This window comes from Carettochelys insculpta, chromosome 3 (genome assembly GCF_033958435.1).
Source record: "Carettochelys insculpta isolate YL-2023 chromosome 3, ASM3395843v1, whole genome shotgun sequence".
NCBI lineage: Eukaryota > Metazoa > Chordata > Testudines > Carettochelyidae > Carettochelys > Carettochelys insculpta.
In genome coordinates, this window is record NC_134139.1 from 70,877,160 (window position 1) to 70,896,282 (window position 19,123).

Here is a 19,123-nt window from a genome sequence, read left to right on the forward strand (position 1 = left end):
TGTGTAGGGCGCTGCACACACCCACAATCTGGGGGATGTTGGTGGGGCCCGCATCCAGGCGGGTGAGGAGACACCTCCAGCGCCCTTTGAGGCGGCCAAATGAGTGCTCCACCACCTGGCGTGCATGGTTCAGGCGCTGGTTGAAGTGCTCCTGGCTGGCAGACAGATGGCCTGTGTATGGGTGCATAAGCCAGGGCTGGAGGGGGTATGCCGCATCTGCGATGATGCAGAGGGGCATGGTGGTGTCCCCCACAGGGATCTCCCACTGGGGGATGTAGGTCCCCGCCTCCAGCCTGTGGCACAGGACCGAGTTCTGGAATACCCAGGCGTTGTGGGTGCTGCCAGGCCAGCCCACATAAATGTCCAGGAAACGGCCCCAGCTGTCCACCAAGGCCTGGAGGACCACTGAGTGGTAGCCCTTCCTGTTTATGTAGCGTCCTCCACTGTGCTCCGGGGTGCGGATGGGGATGTGAGTCCCATCGACAGCCCCGAAGCAATTGGGGAAGCCCAGGGTGGCAAAGCCCGCAATGGCGGCATCCGGGTCCCCAAGCCCCACGAGCCTGTGGAGGAGCATGGCGTTGATGGCATGGACGACCTGCAGGGGAAGCACATGGGAGAGCACCAATGAGGGGTGAGTAGGGTGTGTGTGGCCCTCCCCTGCCAGGGCCCCCCTCCCCTCCCCTGCCCTCCCAGAGCTGCCTCCCCCTTCCCCCGTGGGTCCTCTTACCTCCATGACGACAGCCCCGGCAGTGGCCTTGCCAATGCCAAACTGCTGGCCCACGGATCGGTAGCTGTCTAGAGTGACCAGCTTCCAGACAGCGATGCCGACCCATTTCTCCACACTGAGGGCACACTGCATGGCGGTGCCCTGGTGCGTGAGTGCGGGGGTGAGCCACTGGCATAGCTCCAGAAATGTCTGCCGGCTCATGCGAAAGTTCCTGAGCCAGAGGTTGTCGTCCCACTCTCCAAGCACCAGCCGCTCCCACCAGTCGGTGCTCGTGGGGTAGCTCCACAGCCGGTGGCGTATGAGGCAGGGGGGGGCAGGGTGCTGCAGGGTTGGGGGTTGCGTCCTCCTCCCCTGTGGGCAGCTCCTCCTCTGTGGCAAGGAGGTGCTCAGCTACCTCCTGCATGGCATGGAGCAGGGCGAGCACTGCTCCTACAGGGGCGGCTGGGTGGACCTCTGGATGCTGCTGCTGCTGCTGGGGATCCATCATGACTGCGTCGCTCGAGGTGTGCATGGCCTATGGCTCTGCAGACCGCGTGCTGTGCAGGCTGCGTGTGTTTGGGAGGGGCCCTTTAAGGGAGCAGCTAGCTGTTGCCCCAGATGCGCTAGTCCACCCTGTGATGCTGTCTGCAGCTGTGCCTGGCACCCTTATTTCGATGTGTGCGACTTTGGCGTGTAGACGTTCCCTCACAGCGCCTATTTCGATGTGGTGCTGCGCAACGTCGACGTTGAACATCGACGTTGCCAGCCCTGGAGGACGCGTAGACGCTATTCATCGAAATAGCCTATTTCGATGTCGCTACATCGAAATAAGCTATTTCAATGTAGTGTGCACATGTAGACATAGCTTATGAGACTCAAATCTCTGGCCACTGTAACAACAGTGTTAAAAACTGAACCTTACTGACCATCTGACATGCTGATATAAAAATAACAAGCAACAAGCACCTTCAGATGACCTCTGTGTCTCACACAATTATAAAGAGGTACAGTGCCCTTGGAATGTTGGCACCCTAAGCATAGGCCTACTGTGCCTAGTTGGAAATCAGCCATGCACAAGACTTTTTTCTTCTCTCTCTTGCTCTCAATAAATAAATAAATGAATGAATAATGAAGCATACTACCATAGGTATTTAAATCAGCTCATGTAAAAACCATGGCACAAACAACACTTCAGAATACACAATGGCAAGGCAAGCATTAAAATCCTCAGTAAACTACTGTTGAGCATGCCACCCACCATTTATCTTCTAGAGTTGATCCTGCTAAACAACAAAGCAATTTCTAATTACATCTAGTGATAAAATAGAGGATTGGGGGTTAGGAAACCTGGGTTCACTTCCTAGCTCTGTGTGACTTTCTATCCACAGACCCCTGGTGTGGTCTTCGACCAGTCAATTAACCTCTGTGGTCCAGTTTCTCATTTGTTAAAAAACCAAACCACCGCATACACACACAAACACACACGACAAGTAGGCATAATAAGGCCAAAAACACAGGGAATCCATAAGGGTACATGCATGTTTGTAGAATATTTTTCCTGTTTAAAGGGGAACCAGGCTACTACCCAATTGTATTGCATGAATGCTCAGTCGTAGAACAGTGTATTAAAAAGGAGAAAAAGATTTAGAATATTTTAACAAAGATAAGGGCTGTGTGTACACTAGCACTTGCTTTCGAAATAGTTTTTGAAAGGTGGGGCTCTTTTGAAAGATTCCACAGAGTGTCTACACACAAAAAGCATTCTTTTGAAAGTACTTTTGAAAGAATGTGGCATTCCTTTCAAATTTATTCTTCCCTTTCCATTTCAGGATGAACACCTGGCCTGCTAACCCCAGGATTATGACCTCAATACTTGAGGGGGACATTTAGATCTGGGCCAAATAGATTTAAAAAAAAAATCTACTAGGGATGGGGATAGGTCCTGCTGTGAGGGCAGGGGACAGGACTCGATGACCTCTGAAGGCCCCTTCCAGTTCTATGACATAGGTATATCTCCATATTTTTTTTTTATTTTTATTTTTCCAAAAGGCTCTTTTGAAAGAGAATGTGTATGGATGCTCCATGGGTCACTCTTTCAAAAGAGGGGGGTCTTCCATTTTTCCGGCCAGTGGGAGTGTCGAGACATGCCTACCAGCACCCGCAGGGCTCTCTGGTCTCTGTGCCTGGCTGCATTTAAAGACACAGGGACCCAGAAACCCCATGCAAGGAAGCTGAGAGTGTGGTGGTAGCAGGGAGAACACAAGCCTTCACTGGCATGCCCTCCAGGGCACCCTATGGCCCTCCAAGTCAACCCAGCAGTCTCATGGCCAGTGCCTAGGAGACCCGCACCCTCCAAGGGCCCCCCAACCCATCTGAGGGGTCCCAGGAGCCCAGCCAGGGGCCAAGGAAGAGGGCCCCTTCTGGTGTGAGGCCGAGGTCAAGGACTCTCCAGGGGGGTGAGGAACTGCCGCTCCACAAGACCGACCGGAGCTGTAATACCACAGCCTTCAGCCAGCTGTCAACTGGCTTGACCTCCTGGGGACACCCCAGATGCACAGCTGACCAAGTCTGCTTCAAGGTGAAGGAGCAAAGACAGGCCTACTGCCAGACCCGTGAGGCAGCCAGCCATTCACAAGCAGTGGCCACCACCTGCCCCAACTTCAAGGGGCTCAGCTGCCTCCTGGAACCCACCCCTCCATGTCCTGGACACCACCAGGCTGAACCTGTAGCTGACTCAAGGAGGTGCCAGGACCTTGGCCGGCAGCATCCCCTACCCAACAGGCATGAAATCTGAACCCCAGAGCAGTTATGAGGGCTCCAGCAATGGGACCCTCATCATCACTCTGTCATCTGACATCATCAGCCAGGCCCCCTCCAACCAGGCCTCCCCTGAGTTTCTGGAGGGACCTCCAGGTAAGTTCCATGCATTTTGGATGCCCTGGCATGTGGGGAGGGGCTGCCTGCCTCTGACACAGCTGGCAGAGGGCCACTAACACAGCCACCAGCTCCACAGATGGTCACGCTCCCTGGGCCTTGGCAGGGACAGCATGTTGCACTCAGCGCTCACCCCCCAGAGAGCATCATAGGCCTCATGCCCAGGGTAGGAAGGGGGGTCTGACCAAAGCCTGTGTGTGCTACACTTTTGTGGATTCCTCCAGTGACTGGGATTCCTCCAGAGCCCACGGGCCATTGGAGGGGAGGTGGAGGGGATAGACAGGTGAGGGCACAGCCTCCAGGGCCAGGTTGCGGTACCAATGGCTTGTCCCTCTGTTCTCTTTTGTCTCAACAGCTCTATCCGCAGCAGAGGGGCTCCCCTCAATGAGGAGGAGGAGGCCACCACTGCCACCCATGCTGCTGCCCTGTGGGACATGACAGCTGTCCTGTGGGAGTGGCTGGTGATGGAGTGGGAGGCCTGGGATTGAGAATCAGGCACCCTGGACACCCTCACCTGCCTGCCCACTTGACTCAGACTTCTGCTCCTTCACCAGGCATTCCTGCAGCTCCCACCCCTACGCCACAGACCCAGAGAAGTAGGACATCATTGATCGCCCAGACTACCTGCATGGGGTGGAGCAATGGCCAGGGAGATAGGGTATCAGCATCACCCCACAAGGATGGCCTGTACAAAGGCGGCCATCAAGATGCCCCCCTATGCACACACAGCCGCTGGAGGACAGCCTTTAGCAGCGTGGCCAGCAGGCTGACCATGACCTCAAGGGGTTGGACATTGGGGTGCTGCTGGGGGTCTACAGTGTGCCCCAAAGTAGCTCCTCTGTGTCATAGGGGTCTGTGGTGCTCTGGGTGGCAAGCTAGCTTTCAGCATGTGCAGGACGAGGGTGTTGGGGGGGCCCTTTAAAGGAGTGGTTGGCTGCGGCCCCTGGAAGGGCTCATCCACCATGCAACCCCATCCATGGCATCTTCTGGCTCTTTCTTTTGAAAGAGTGCCCTGGGCTGTGTGGATGCTCCCTTTCAAAAAAGTGCGTCACATTTTCTGTGACGTGCAATTTTGAAAGGCCACCTTTCAAAAGTAGGTTTGCCATTTGAAATCACACTGCAGTGTAGGCACAGCCAAGATGCTTCTTTAGGTTGTTATTTTATTAATTAAATCATCTGAAAGATTGATACAGTTTCCACTCATATCGGTATTTCAGTTGGAGTATACAAGGTTTATTCCAACTATCTGGAACTATTGACCTATCACATATTTCTTTGGGGAGTCAGGGAAACAGAAGAAAAAAACACTTCCTGGTCTCATTCTTACCAGCAAGGAAAGAAGCTCAAACATCTGGAGTTTGAGCTTGCTTTGAAAAGCTGACTTGATACTTATTCTAACTTTTAGCAAAATCATCTTAACCTGACGAATCTGCAAAACAGGGTTGGCCATGTCCTAAGAATAAGCTGTTCTGCAAAATTTCTCACACAGGGTTCTAAGCCCAGCTAATAAACATAGTTTAAAAAAAAGCAAACAAAAAAGAATATTATCCATGCATTTGGCATCTAAGAAAGCATTTGGTTTAAGTTCAGTTTCAGAATCACACAGAAACAGTGATTTGGAGCCTTTTTTTTTTTACAACCAATTTGGCCATGCCCAGTTACTCAAAAATGAGAATTTGATTTAATTAAAGATGCATAAGGCTTTAAGTGAATTTATTTTGCTTTTTATAACTTTCAGAAATTTCCTTGTAAGGTGAGAGGCACTTTTCATGATAGTGAGGCCATATGGTCACCTGGAAGGGTAAATAATCTAGAGAAGAGCTAATACAAATAATAAAGGCTACGTCTACACGTGCAGCCAACATCGAAATAGTCTATTTCGATGAATAACATCTACACGTCCTCCAGGGCCGGCAACGTCGATGTTCAACTTCGACGTTGCTCAGCCCAACATCGAAATAGGCGCAGCGAGGGAACGTCTACACGTCAAAGTAGCACACATCGAAATAGGGATGCCAGGCACAGCTGCAGACAGGGTCACAGGGCAGACTCAACAGCCAGCCGCTCCCTTAAAGGGCCCCTCCCAGACACAGTTGCACTAAACAACACAAGATACACAGAGCTGACAACTGGTTGCAGACCCTGTGCCTGCAGCATAGATCCCCAGCTGCCGCAGAAGCAGCCAGAAGCCCTGGGCTAAGGGCTGCTGCCCACGGTGACCATAGAGCCCCGCAGGGGCTGGAGAGAGAGCATCTCTCAACCCCCCAGCTGATGGCCGCCATGGAGGACCCAGCAATTTCGACGTTGCGGGACGCGGATCGTCTACACGGTCCCTACTTCGACGTTGAACGTCGAAGTAGGGCGCTATTCCTATCTCCTCATGAGGTTAGCGACTTCGACGTCTCGCCGCCTAACGTCGAAGTTGGTGCCGCTACTTCGAAGTAGCGTGCACGTGTACACGCAGCTAAAGTCTCCTGACACTTATATGGTTCCTGGCTAAAGGGAGTATTTTTTTAAAAATGTTTTCAGTCATTCTTAATACATGAACTAAATATTTTTCAAGTATCACAGGTCATCACGTTTTCTTACGAGAAAATAAGTTATGTGATGCAGGGAAAAAAGTATGTATTACTTCTAATAAGGTCACAACTTAAATTCTTCTGGCACAGGAATGTAATTCTGTTATATTTCAGTCTAAAAAAACATCATTTACTTGTCACTTTTCCAAAGACTGGTACTATTTAAAAACTGAGTTCTATAAAAATGTGGTTTCCAAAATAAGAACAAGGCACTCCTATTTACCATTAACCAAAATGCAAGACAAAAGGCGCAACAAACTGCTCTAGACTACACTGGCAAGTCACTATTTTCATTTGGAAAGGATATAGCTGGGATTTTCAAGAGAGCTTGAGTGAGTTAGTTTTCTAAATCTCAGCTAATTCTTTGGGGTTCTTAGTCAATCCTAGCCTAAAAGAACAGGCTTTCAAAACATGTCAAATAAAATATTTTATAAGCAGTAGATAATGTAGCTGTGGGACCTGTTCCTAGAGGATACAAGCAGGACAAATAGCTTATAAAGTTTAAAAAAAGATAATTACATGTCATGGGCTGAATTCCCTCCTCTTCTCAACAATTGTTGCATGCAGCTGTGAGGTAACGCTTGTAGTGGTTGGTAATGTATCCTCAAAAGGAAACAATTCTAGGCTCAGCAATTCTGGGGTTGGGTTTAGGGCAGACCTAATCCCAGTGCTGGTTAGAGCAATAAAGTGTTCCTGTAAATTCTGTTGCCCCTATGCTAGGGGAGGTCTCTCCAATATCAGTGGAATTTTCATCTGCTTGTTTCAAGGCTGATTTCAAGCCCTTTAAACTACCAAAGCAAAAGAAAGAGGCCTTACAAGGACAAGGACCTGATTCTATAGGAAATCACATTCTTTCAGTCAAACACAAGTTACTGGGTTCAACATGAGGGTAATTGTGAAATTCTTAGGCCTGTGTTATACAGGTCAAAAACCAAAATCTAATGGTTACATCTGATCTTAATAGAGTGCTGTAAAATTACTGAGTATTTTACTATAAACGACAATTTAGTTGTGATTATTAGCCAGATAAAAGGTATTTCTTAACATTTTAGTACGCAACTTTATTTTGCAAGACAGAAAAAAATTAATAAAGTACTTGAAAGGCAGTCTTTCAATAAAAGAAGAGCTTAGTTCATTTTATTTCATATACTTTAAAAATTGTCAGCCAAGACAACTGTAAGTTCCATGTTACACAGCCTAATATCTTGTTATGTGACTATTTCTATAGCTACACATAACCTGCTTCCCCAAAACATGACTTTTTGTGCTTTAAAAATTGGCTCTTCTGATCCAATTAAAATCACTAAACAGGTTTACAAAAATAGCAAATTAAATGTTAGTTTTTTTCATCAGGAAGAAAGCCACATTGTCCAATGTCATAAAATGTTAGCATAAATTTAGTTACACAGGAGCTTCAAAATTCCTGATGTTGTAAAAGGTCCAGGTAAGAAACAAACTTCAAATCTTTCACAGACCCTACATATTTTCCTTGGCTACTCTTCATTCCACATAAAAACTCTACTGTCCTAGTCTAATTCCTCAAAACTATATACACACACGCAGTTGCTCCATCTCTATTCCAAAAATAAAGCCCCTTCTAATGGCTCGCACATAATTCATTCCATAACCATTTAGTCCACACTCACAAACCTTGTAGGGGTTGGTGCGTGGGGATTCCTACCCCTTTCTTCAGCTCCTAACTTCTATTAGCTTTCATTCCATATTTCTGTAACCCTACCTTTGAGGATAATTTCCTGGGTGCCAAAGCCCTGAGTCTTGCTGTTACCATCATAAGCCACTGTACTGCTCTCTGATCACCTTCCCAAGTCAGAAGCACCCCGGAATGTAGTGTATGCTACAGTTATTCTCCATGTAACATAGTTTTAAACTGCAGAGACTCGACACAGTAAAAGAGGTGGTAGTGGACTGGAGCAATTGGCATTAATCCCAGGTATTTTCTTACATTCCAGGGATCCACGGAAGATTGAAGAAAAAGCAAGCAAGCAAAGTATTTAGCTGATTAGAAAGGGATAAGAAAAATATCTGGAATAGTGCAAGAGATGGGTAACGTGTACTTAATTTCTTATCTGAAGTAGGCATAGCTATGTGAAAGGATAGCTTTGTGGCTTGAGCATCGACCTTTCTAAACGCAAGATTGTGAGCTCAGTTCCTGAGGGGACCATTTAGGGATCTGAGGCACAGATCAAAACAAAAAATGGTTAGAGATAGTGATGGGACTGAACTTGATGACCTTTCAAGGTTCCTCCCTGCTCTACATTTTAAGCAAAAGCACAATTGGAACTGCAGCTAGCAAGGGATGTGAAAGGTAACAAGAGAGGTTTCTACAGGCATGTTAACAATAAGAGGGTTATCAGGGAAGGTGTGGGACCATTACTGGATGAGAGAGGTAACCTAGTGACAGATGATGTAAGAAAAGCTGAAGTACTCAATGCTTTTTTTTTATTTTTGCATCAGTCTTTAAAGAAAAGGACAGCTCCCACACTACAGTGCTACACAAGTCAATATGGGAAGGTAGAGGGCAGCCCTTGGTGAGGAAGAAACAATTTAAGAGCTACTTAGAAAATCTAGATGTACACAAATCCAGGGGTCCAGATTTAATGCACCCAAGGGTAGTGAGGGATTTGGCAGACTTCATTGCCAAACCTGTGGCCATTATCTGTGAAGACTCTTGGAGATTGGAAGAGATCCCAGATGATTGGAAAAAGGCAAAATGTAGTGCCCATCTTTAAAAAAGGAAAGAAGAACAATCCAGGGAACTACAGACTGGTCAGCTTTACCTCAGTCTCTGAGGAAAAAATGGAGGGGATCCTCAAGGAATCCATTTTGGAGCACATGGAAAAGGGAAAAGTGATTAAAAGTAGTCAACATGGATTCACCAAGGGCAAATCGTGCCTGACCAATCTGATTAGATTCTATTATGAGGTAAAAGGCTCTGTGGACATGGGGCCAGAGTACCCAGCAAGCACTTAGAGAGGCCAGAAGAACAGTACAGCAGACAGCCAGGCGCTGTGCCAACAACCACTGGCTCCAGCTATGCAGCAGCATTCAGACCTGTGCCGACTTTGGTAATCTCAGAGGAATGTACGAGGGTATGAAGAAGGTATTAGGACCCACCCAGAACAAGATGGCACCTCTGAAATCTGAATCTGGTGAAGTCATCGCTGACAAAGTCAAACAGATGGAGCGCTGGGTTGAGCACTACTCCGAGCTGTACTCACGCGAGAATGTTGTGGTTGACGCAGCCCTCGATGCCGTCGAGCTCCTACCAGTAATGGACGAACTGGACCAAGAGCCGACTGTGGATGAACTGAAGACAGACATCGACAGCATTGCAGCTGGAAAGGGCCCTGGTCAGGATGGTATACCACCAGAGGTAATCAAATGTGCCGCGGACACACTCCTGGAACCTCTGCATGAACTACTGTGCCTGTGCTGGAAAGAGGGTGAGGTTCCACAGGATATGCATGACGCTAACATTGTAACGTTGTATAAGAACAAAGGAGACAGAAGTGACTGCAACAACTACCATGGAATCTCCCTCCTAAGCGTCACTGGTAAACTGTTCGCTCGCGTCATCCTTGGCAGACTCCAGAAGATTGCTGAGAGGGTGTACCCCGAATCGCAGTGCAGATTCCGTGCAGAGAGGTCTACCGTTGATATGGTCTCCTCTCTAAGGCAGCTGCAGGAGAAGTGCAGGGAGCAGAGAAAGCCACTCTACATAGCCTTCATCGACTTGACCAAGGCTTTTGACTTGGTCAGCAGGGATGGTCTGTTCAAACTGCTCCACAAGATAGGCTGTCCTCCACGGTTGCTGAAGATGATCCAGTCATTCCACGAAAACATGAGAGGAACCATCCAATATGACGGCGCATTATCGGATGCTTTCAGAATCAGGAGCGGCGTCAAACAAGGATGCGTGCTTGCTCCGACATTGTTCGGGATCTTCTTCACACTCCTCCTGAAGCATGCCTTTGGATCTTCAACAGAGGGCATCTTGCTGCACACAAGATCCGATGGGAAACTGTTTAACCTTGCAAGGCTGAAAGCTAAGTCTAAGGTGTGAGAAGTCCTCATCAGAGACATGCTGTTTGCAGATGATGCTGCTGTAGTGTCTCACACAGAAGACCAGCTTCAAAAACTGCTGGATCGGTTCTCCAAAGCATGCAAGGACTTTGGGCTTACCTTCAGCCTAAAGAAGACGAACGTACTCGGTCAGGATGTTGCTGAATCCCCATCAATCAGCATTGACAACTATACGTTAGAGGTTGTCCACGAGTTCGTTTACCTCGGGTTCACCACCACTGACACCCTGTCGTTGGACACTGAGCTAAATAGGAGGATTGGAAAAGCGGCCACAACTCTGTCCAGACTCAGCAAGAGAGTGTGGAATAACAACAAGCTGTACGCTCACATCAAAATGCAAGTCTACAGAGCCTGCATCCTCATCACCCTCCTTTATGGCAGCGAGACTTGGACCCTGTATGCCCGCCAGGAAAAGAGGCTGAACGTCTTCCACTTGCGCTGCCTCAAGCGAATCCTTGGAATATCATGGAAGGACAGAGTGACCAACACTGCCGTCCTCGAGCAAGCTGGAATCCCAACCATGCACACCCTCCTCAGGAAGCGTCGACTCCGCTGGCTTGGCCACGTCCACAGGATGAACGATGGAAGGATTCCAAAAGACATCCTGTATGGTGAGCTAGCCTCTGGCAAAAGACCTCCCGGACACCCCCAATTGCGTTACAAAGATGTCTGCAAGACAGACCTCAGAGAGGTAGACATCGAGCTGGACAACTGGGAAGATCTAGCAGATGACCGCAGCAGATGGAGGCAGGGGTTACACAAGGGCCTTCAGAAGGGTGAGTTGAAGATCAGACAGCTAGCAGAGGAGAAGCGAGTGCACAGAAATCACAATAAGGACTTGCCAGACACCCACTACATCTGCAAGAGATGCAGCAAGGACTGTCACTCTCATGTGGGTCTTTATAGTCACAACAGACGCTGTAAATGAAGTCCTCAATTGAAACTTTAAAGGGCGCGATCCATAGTCTATGCAGACTGAAGGATGCCTACTTACTTGGACATGGGGAAGTCAGTGGATGTCATATACTTTGACTTCAGCAAAGCTTTTGATACAGTCTCTCCCAACATTCTTGCCCATAAGTTAAGGAAGTACGTATTGGATATATGGACTATGTGATGGATAGAAAGCTGGCTTGATGGTTGGGACTAAAAGGTAGTGGTCAATGGCTCAATATCTGGATGGCAGTTGGTTTCAAGTGGAGTGCCCCAAGGCCCAGTTCTGGGGCTGGTGTTGTTCAAAATCTTCATTAATGACCTGGATGAGGGAGTGGATTGCACCCTCAGCAAGTTTGTTGATGACACCACGCTAGGGGGAAAGGTAGATATGTTGGAGGGTAGAGATAGGATCGAGACTGACCTGCATAAATTGGAGGATTGGGCCAAAAGAAATCTGATATGGTTCAATAAGGAGAAGTGTAGAGTCCTGCACTTGGGACTGAAGAATCCCAAGCATTGTTACAGGATGGGGACCAACTGGCTAAGCAGCAGTACAGCAGAAAGGGACCTAGGGGTTACGTTGGATGAAAGGCTGGATATGAGTAAACAGTGTGCCCTTGTAGCCAAGAAAGCTAATGGCATATTGGGGTGCATTAGTAGTAGCATTTCCAGCAGATCTAGAGAAGTTGTTGTTCCTCTCTAAGCGGCACAGGTAAGGCCACATCTGGAGTATTGCATCCAGTTTTGGATTCCCCAGTATAGAAAGGATTTGAATGTGCTGGAGCAGGTTCAGTGGTGAGCAATGAAAATGATTAAGGGGCTGGAGCACATGACCTATGAGGAGAGGCTGAGGGACTTGGGCTTATTTGGTTTGCAGAAGAGAAGACTGAGGGTGATTTAATAGCAGCCTTCAACTTACTGAAGGGGAACTCTAAAGAGGATGGAGAGAAACTGTTCTTAGTAGTGACAGGCTGCAGAAGAAGGGGCAATGGTCTGAAGTTACAGAAGGAGAAGAGTTGGTTAGATATCAGGAAAAACTACTTCACCAGGAGGGTGGTGAAGCACTGGAATGCGTTCCCTACCCTAGAGAGGTGGTGGAATCTCCATCCCTAGAGGTTTTTAAGTCCTGGCTTGACTAGGTCCTGGCTGGGACGATTTAGTTAGGGTTGATCCTGCTTTAAGCAGGGGGCTCAACTAGATGACCTCCTGAGGTCCCTTCCAGTCCTAGGATTCTGTGATTAGTATCTGGGTTGAATATACAGGAGAGGAAAAGTTCAGTCTGGTTGAGGTAATTTTTGACCAGCTTCACTCAAGTGTATAATACATGTCCGAGAGCCAAATGGGAATAAGGGGCTTTCGAAATCAGGGGGTCATTTTGAAAGTCCCCCAGTTACATGGGCAGCGTGCATTTTGAAACTGGCAGTCTTGAAGTACGTGCAGCCACCATTATGCTAATGAGGTGCTGTATATTTATGGAAGTGTTTCATTAGCATATTCTGAACCACCACATTATCATACCCCTTCTGAAAAGAGGGGCTAGTGCGGCCACAGCCATTATGTCATTTATAGATTATTCAATAAACTTAATCAAACTATAAATAATAACCATCTTTTGCTTTCACTAAATGCTTTCACATGCTTCCCATAGCATAATCCTCTCACACACAATACTTCATATTTTTAAATCCCAGTTTGTCCAAAGACTTTTATTGCAAGGCTCTTAGTTTTTAGTAAAGAATTCCTCAGTCCTACCAAGAAAAACAGACAAAATCTCCTGACTTCTCAAATTTTCATTGAAAGAACTAAAGAAATAGGCATGATATTTGTATGAAGTACAATATATAGATAACAAGTCATGCATTTAGTTTTAACTTTTAGCAGAAATTCTTTGGGTGCAACTTTCAATATGATATCTGTTAAGCATAATAAAGGCAACATGCAAAATTGTCAGATCTTCTGTTACAGGTTTGAGTTTTGGTCCTTGATTTAATTTTTCTGGTTTCTGGCATCAATTTGTCAGGCTCTTAAAGCATGAAATGAGTGAAAAGAAATATGAATTCTGTCAGAACAGATCACATTTTCTCCATTAAACATGAAAGTTTTTTTTAAAGCACTTATTGTGGGCAGAATGATTAAAGCGACAGCATTGTTACTTCTTGCAATACCTGAGCTGTTTCTTTTACTACTGAAACCTAAACTTACTTTTGTTGTAGCTCAGTCATTCTAAATAGGTGTCTATAAAACTTATTTCTGAGAAATGATCCCAATAACAGGGAGTTACAGTCAAATATAATTTATGGAAGGAGCTAATTTAATGCATTTTTAAATGTATCAGTGTGAAGAAATAAGCTCCAGACCTCCCAGGTTTGAGTCTGCCTGTGCGCAGTTACAAGTGGGGGCTTGTTCTGGATTTCAACTGGGTCTCTGAAGCTCAGGACACGTTTCCTCAACTAGGGAATGTATGTAACCCACACACCTATATGTGGTTAACTGTCCCCATGGAGTGGTACCTAGACCACTTCACAGCAAACAAATAACTGTCCTGTATAGCCCAAACTGAGAAGCAGCTGGCCTTCAGCTCTAGAGGTCTCAGGTTTAAGTCTGCCTGTGGGCATTTACACAAGCACATAAGTAATGCAAGAATTACTGTAGCCTGTTGTAGCCAGACAAAAGTTTCCCCCTTACAAGCCAGCTTGCTCGCTGCCCCCCTCCCCACCACTGAGGTGCCTCACAAGCACACAGGGCATGGAAACAGCTGCTGACAGCACAGTCTTTAATGTCTCTCATTGAGGCCCAGATGTGCTAGCTCATCGTGACCCTGAGAAACAGAAAGTACAGATAAAAGGCTAACAGGCCAAACCGTCAACAAGAGGGGGGACCTCAGGAAATCACCCCAGCTGGCATTGATGGATTTGATGCACACACACATACCATCCCAGAAGATAAATCTCTGCTCTTGAAAAAGAATGTCCTGTACTCCCAAATTGCTTATCTCCTGTCTTACAAGTGCAAATTAAGTAAGAATTGCCCTTGTGAAAACTGGCGTCACAAAAGACAGACCAGTATGAACTGGCACCATAGATAAGAAAGAGAATACGTAACCTAAGGGGGTATAAAGGTGGGCCCAGCAGAACTCTAACTTTGAGTGCATCTCCACCAACTACCTGCTGGTCAGGTCAGGTGATTGCCTCCCGAGGTCCGCAACTGGGGACGCCTCATATTCGTTTTTTGGCGGAATTGAGTGACCGATCCGGCTTGGCTACACTGGTATCGAGAGACACAAGGAGGGTAAGATATACCCATGCAAGGTCTCCTTTTTTTGGTGCACACAGTTAAAGAATTAGAGCTCTGTAACTAGATGTCGTTGTATCAAGATATCATTGTGTTAGATGGTAACAGATATCTTTGTAATGGATTGTAACGTAACCTGTTAACACATGTACTTTGCTAGCATGTAAGAAGTAGACAATAGCCTTTTGTAACTGCACGCTTATAACTGTAGCTTAAATAAACTTGTAACTAGTTAAGATCTAAGCCTGACTGCTGTTACTCTTTGTCACTACAACACAGCCGGCACAATAAAAAGAACTTTAACCGTTTGGTTACCACAGCCTGGCCATAGGTGAGAGTGCTAGGAGCTCCCTGCTCTAACAGTAAAAAAATGGTTTGTTTAGGATCCAGGGGAATACCTCACCGCACATTACCCAGCCACCGGCTAACACCTGTGCAACATTAATTCAATTATCTGGTGCCTATCCATTATGACACAGTTTTTACCTACATGATACTCATGATACTATACTTAAATTTGACTTTATCATGCAGTGAGGACATAGCCTGGGGCTGTGGTAACACTGGCAAGTTTTGCCGCAAAACCCCGGTTTTATCAACAAAACTCATGGAGTGTCCACACACAAAATGGGATTTGTCAACAGGATCTCGACAAAACACAGCAAAGAGGAGCAGCTAACAGGGAGATTGCCTGGAAAAACATCCTAGAGGAGCTCAGGTGAGTGTGGCATATGGGGGGCTGCATTGTGAGCTGGTGGGTTGAATTTCTGTCTGTGGCGTCTGTGCATTTGTTTCATTTTGCAGTGAGGGGCAGTTTGCATAGCTGCCTGTGTGCCTGAGCATCTGTTTTGCAGAGAGGGGCAGTTGGAAAGCATTTTTGGCAGTTTGGCAAGTTTGCAAGGTGTGACTTGGGAGAGCTTCCTTCCAGGTGGGCCTTCAAGGGCTGATTAGATTGGAGGCAAAGGCTCTGAGCTGGGCCTAACCAGCTAGCAGCTCTATAAGAAGGCAGCCCCAGTGAACCCTGTGAGCAGCGAACAGGAGCAGCTAACAGGGAGTTTGCCTGGGAGTTCACATTTGGGAGGAGCCCCACACCTGTTTTCACCTTTCTTATACGGTGTTTCTCTTGTGCCCTTCAGGGCACACTAGAAACAAATAAGGGATCTCTGAAAAGGGAAACAATGGAGAATGATATGGCTGGTGAGAGGTCTGTTGTTGTGACCTGCATGTCATGTGCCATGTTTGTCTTTCTCCCGAACGATAGAAAGGATTTTCTATGTACCAAGTGTAAGCTGGTAGCCATTTTAGAAGAGAAGGTTAAAGGACTTGAGGCACAAATATCAACTCTCAGGTCCATCAGAGAGGGTGAAGACTTTCTGGATAGAAGGCAACAGATAATACTGCGGGAACAGCAGGCTACCCAAAACAAGGAGGAGAACTGGAAGCATGTTATCTCCAGGAGGAGAAAACCAGTTCCAGCCTCTCCAATTCCAGTGGAGTTAAGTAACCGCTTTCAGCCTCCCTCCACAGGTGGTACGGCGGAGATAATTGGGGTGATACCTCCCAGGGATTGTATCTGAAAGAGTCCCCACAGTTTAGAAGGCATGGGATGCGTAGTCCTAGGGATGAGAGTTCTGTGACCACCACCCCTAAGAGAAAAAGACGAGTGGTGGTGGTCGGGCACTCCCTCTTAAGAGGGATGGAGGCATCCATCTGCCGCCTGGACCTAGAATACCAGCAAGTTTGCTGATTGCCTGGAGCTAGAATTCGGGATATTACAGAGTCGCTGCCAAAAATTCTTAAACCTGTAGACTATTACCCCTTCCTACTTCTTCATATAGGAACCAATGATACAGCCAAGAACAACTTTGACGAGATCACGGCAGATTACGTAATCCTCAGGAGAAAGATCAAGGAATATGGAGCACAGGTGGTCTTCTCGTCTATCCTCCCTGTGGAAGGAAGGGGTCCGCGTAAGGATCGTCAAACTACAGAGGTAAATGCATGGTTGCGTAGGTGGTGTAGCAGGGAAGGATTTGGTTTCTTTGACCATGGGATTCTGTTTTGTGAACAGGGATTGCTGAGAAGAGACAGGATCCACCTCACTAAAAGAGGAAAGAGCATCTTTGCGGGCAGGCTAGCAAACCTAGTGAGGAGGGCTTTAAATTAGGTTTGTTGGGAGAAGGTGACACAAGCCTGGAGGTAAGTGGGGAAGGAGGAGGGAACAATCAAGTGGGTTTCCTGCGTGAAGAGGAGAAAGTGGGCCAATCGGCCCCTTCTCTAAGATGCTTGTACGCTAATGCCAGAAGCCTGGGGAACAAACAGGAAGAATTAGAGGCCCTGGCACAGTCACACAAGTATGAGGTGCTTGGAATAACGGAGACTTGGTGGGACGATTTGCAAAACTGGAGCACGGTCATGGAAGGTTATAAATTGTTTAGGAAGGACAGACGGGAGAAAAGGAGGAGGAATTGCGCTCTATGTGAGGGAGCAGTATGATTGCTCAGAGCTCCAGTATGAGGAAGGACAAAATCTAGTTGAGTGTCTTTGGGTTAAGCTCATAGGTGGAAGTAACAGAGGTGCTGTTGTAGTTGGTGTCTGTTATAGACCGCCAGATCAGGGAGAGGAGATAGATGAGGCTTTCTTCAGGCAGCTTAGTGAAGCTTCCAAATCACAGGCCCTGGTTCTCATGGGAGACTTTAATCATCTGGACATTTGTTGGGAGACCGATACATCAGCACACAGACAATCCAGGAAGTTTTTGGAGAATGTTGGGGATAACTTCTTGGTAAAAGTGCTGAAGGAACCGAACAGGGGTCATGCACAACTTGACCTGTTGTTCACAAACAGGGAAGAACTAGTAGAAGAAGTAGAAGTGGGAGGGAACCTGGGCTTCAGCGACCACGAGATCGTAGATTTCAGGATCCGAACGAAAGGAAGGAGGGTGAGCAGTAACATACAGAAACTTGATTTCAGAAGAGCAGACTTTGACTCCCTAAGAGACCAGATGAGCAGGATCCCTTGGGGAAACGAAGATGAAGGGGAAAACAGTTGAAGAGAACTGGAAGTATTTTAAAGAAGTCTTACTGAAGGCACAGCAACAAACAATCCCGCTGCATAGTAAGAAATGCAAACATGGTAGGCAACCAGCTTGGCTTAACAGGGAAATCCTTAGTCAGCTTAAATTCAAAAAGGATGCACACAAGAAATGGAAACGTGGACAGTTGACTAAGGAGGAGTATACACTAACAGCCAGAAAATGCCGGGCAGTAATCAGGAAAGCAAAAGTACAATTGGAACTGCAGCTGGCAAGGGATGTGAAGAGTAACGAGAAGGGTTTCCACAGGCATGTGAACAATAAACAGGTTATCAGAGAAGGTGTGGGGCCATTACTGGATGAGGGAGGTAACCTAGTGACAGATGATGCAAGAAAAGCTGAAGTATTCAATGCTTTTTTTGCCTCGGTCTTCAAGGACAAAGTCAACTTCCCCATGACAGTTCTAGACGATGCAGTATGGGAAGCCAGAGGGCAGCCATCTGTGGGGAAGAAAGAAGTTCTGAGTCATCTAGAAAAACTAGATGTGCACAAGTCCATGGGTCTGGATTTAATGCACCCCAGGGTACTGAGGGAATTGGCAGACGTCATTGCCGAACCTTTGGCCATTATCCTTGAAGACTCTTGGAGATCGGGGGAGATACCAGATGACTGGAAGAAGGCAAACATAGTGCCCATATTTAAAAAAGGAAAGAAGGACAATCCAGGGAACTATAGACCCGTCAGCCTTACCTCAATCCCTGGGAAAATAATGGAGGAAATCCTCAAGGAATCCATTTTAACATAAGAACATAAGAATGGCCATACTGGGTCAGACCAAAGGTCCATCAAGCCCAGCATCCCATCTGCCGACGGTGGCCAATGCCAGGTGCCCCAGAGAAGGAGAACAGAAGACAATGATCAAGTGATTTATCTCCTGCCATCCATCTCCTGCCCTTGTTATGAAGGCTAGGGCACCATACTTTATCCCTGGCTAATAGCCATTTATGGACCTAACCTGCAAAAATTTATCAAGCTCTTTTTTAAACCCTAATAGAGTCCTGGCCTTCACAGCCTCCTCGGGCAAGGAGTTCCACAGGTTGACTGTGCGCTGTGTGAAGAAAAATTTCCTTTTATTAGTTTTGAACCTACTACCCATCAATTTCATTTGGTGTCCCCTAGTTCTTGTATTATGGGAAAAGGTAAATAATTTTTCTATATTCACTTTCTCCACACCATTCATGATTTTATATACCTCTATCATATCACCCCTCAATCGCCTTTTTTCCAAACTGAAAAGTCCCAGTCTCTCTAGCCTCTCCCCATATGGGACCCTTTCCAAGCCCCTAATCATCTTAGTCGCCCTTTTCTGAACCCTTTCTAATGCCAATATATCTTTTTTGAGGTGAGGAGACCACATCTGCACGCAGTACTCGAGATGTGGGCGTACCATAGTTTTATATAGGGGAAGTATGATATCTTTTGTCTTATTATCGATCCCTTTTTTAATAATTCCTAACATCCTATTTGCCTTACTAACTG

General features: G+C 46.8%; 1 protein-coding gene across 1 annotated transcript in view; it reads right to left on the minus strand.

Annotated features, from left to right (window-relative positions):
- The window catches only part of CHRM3 (cholinergic receptor muscarinic 3), a 375,774-nt gene that overhangs the window by 125,402 nt on the left and 231,249 nt on the right, over nucleotides 1-19,123 (minus strand). The window lies entirely within an intron of this gene.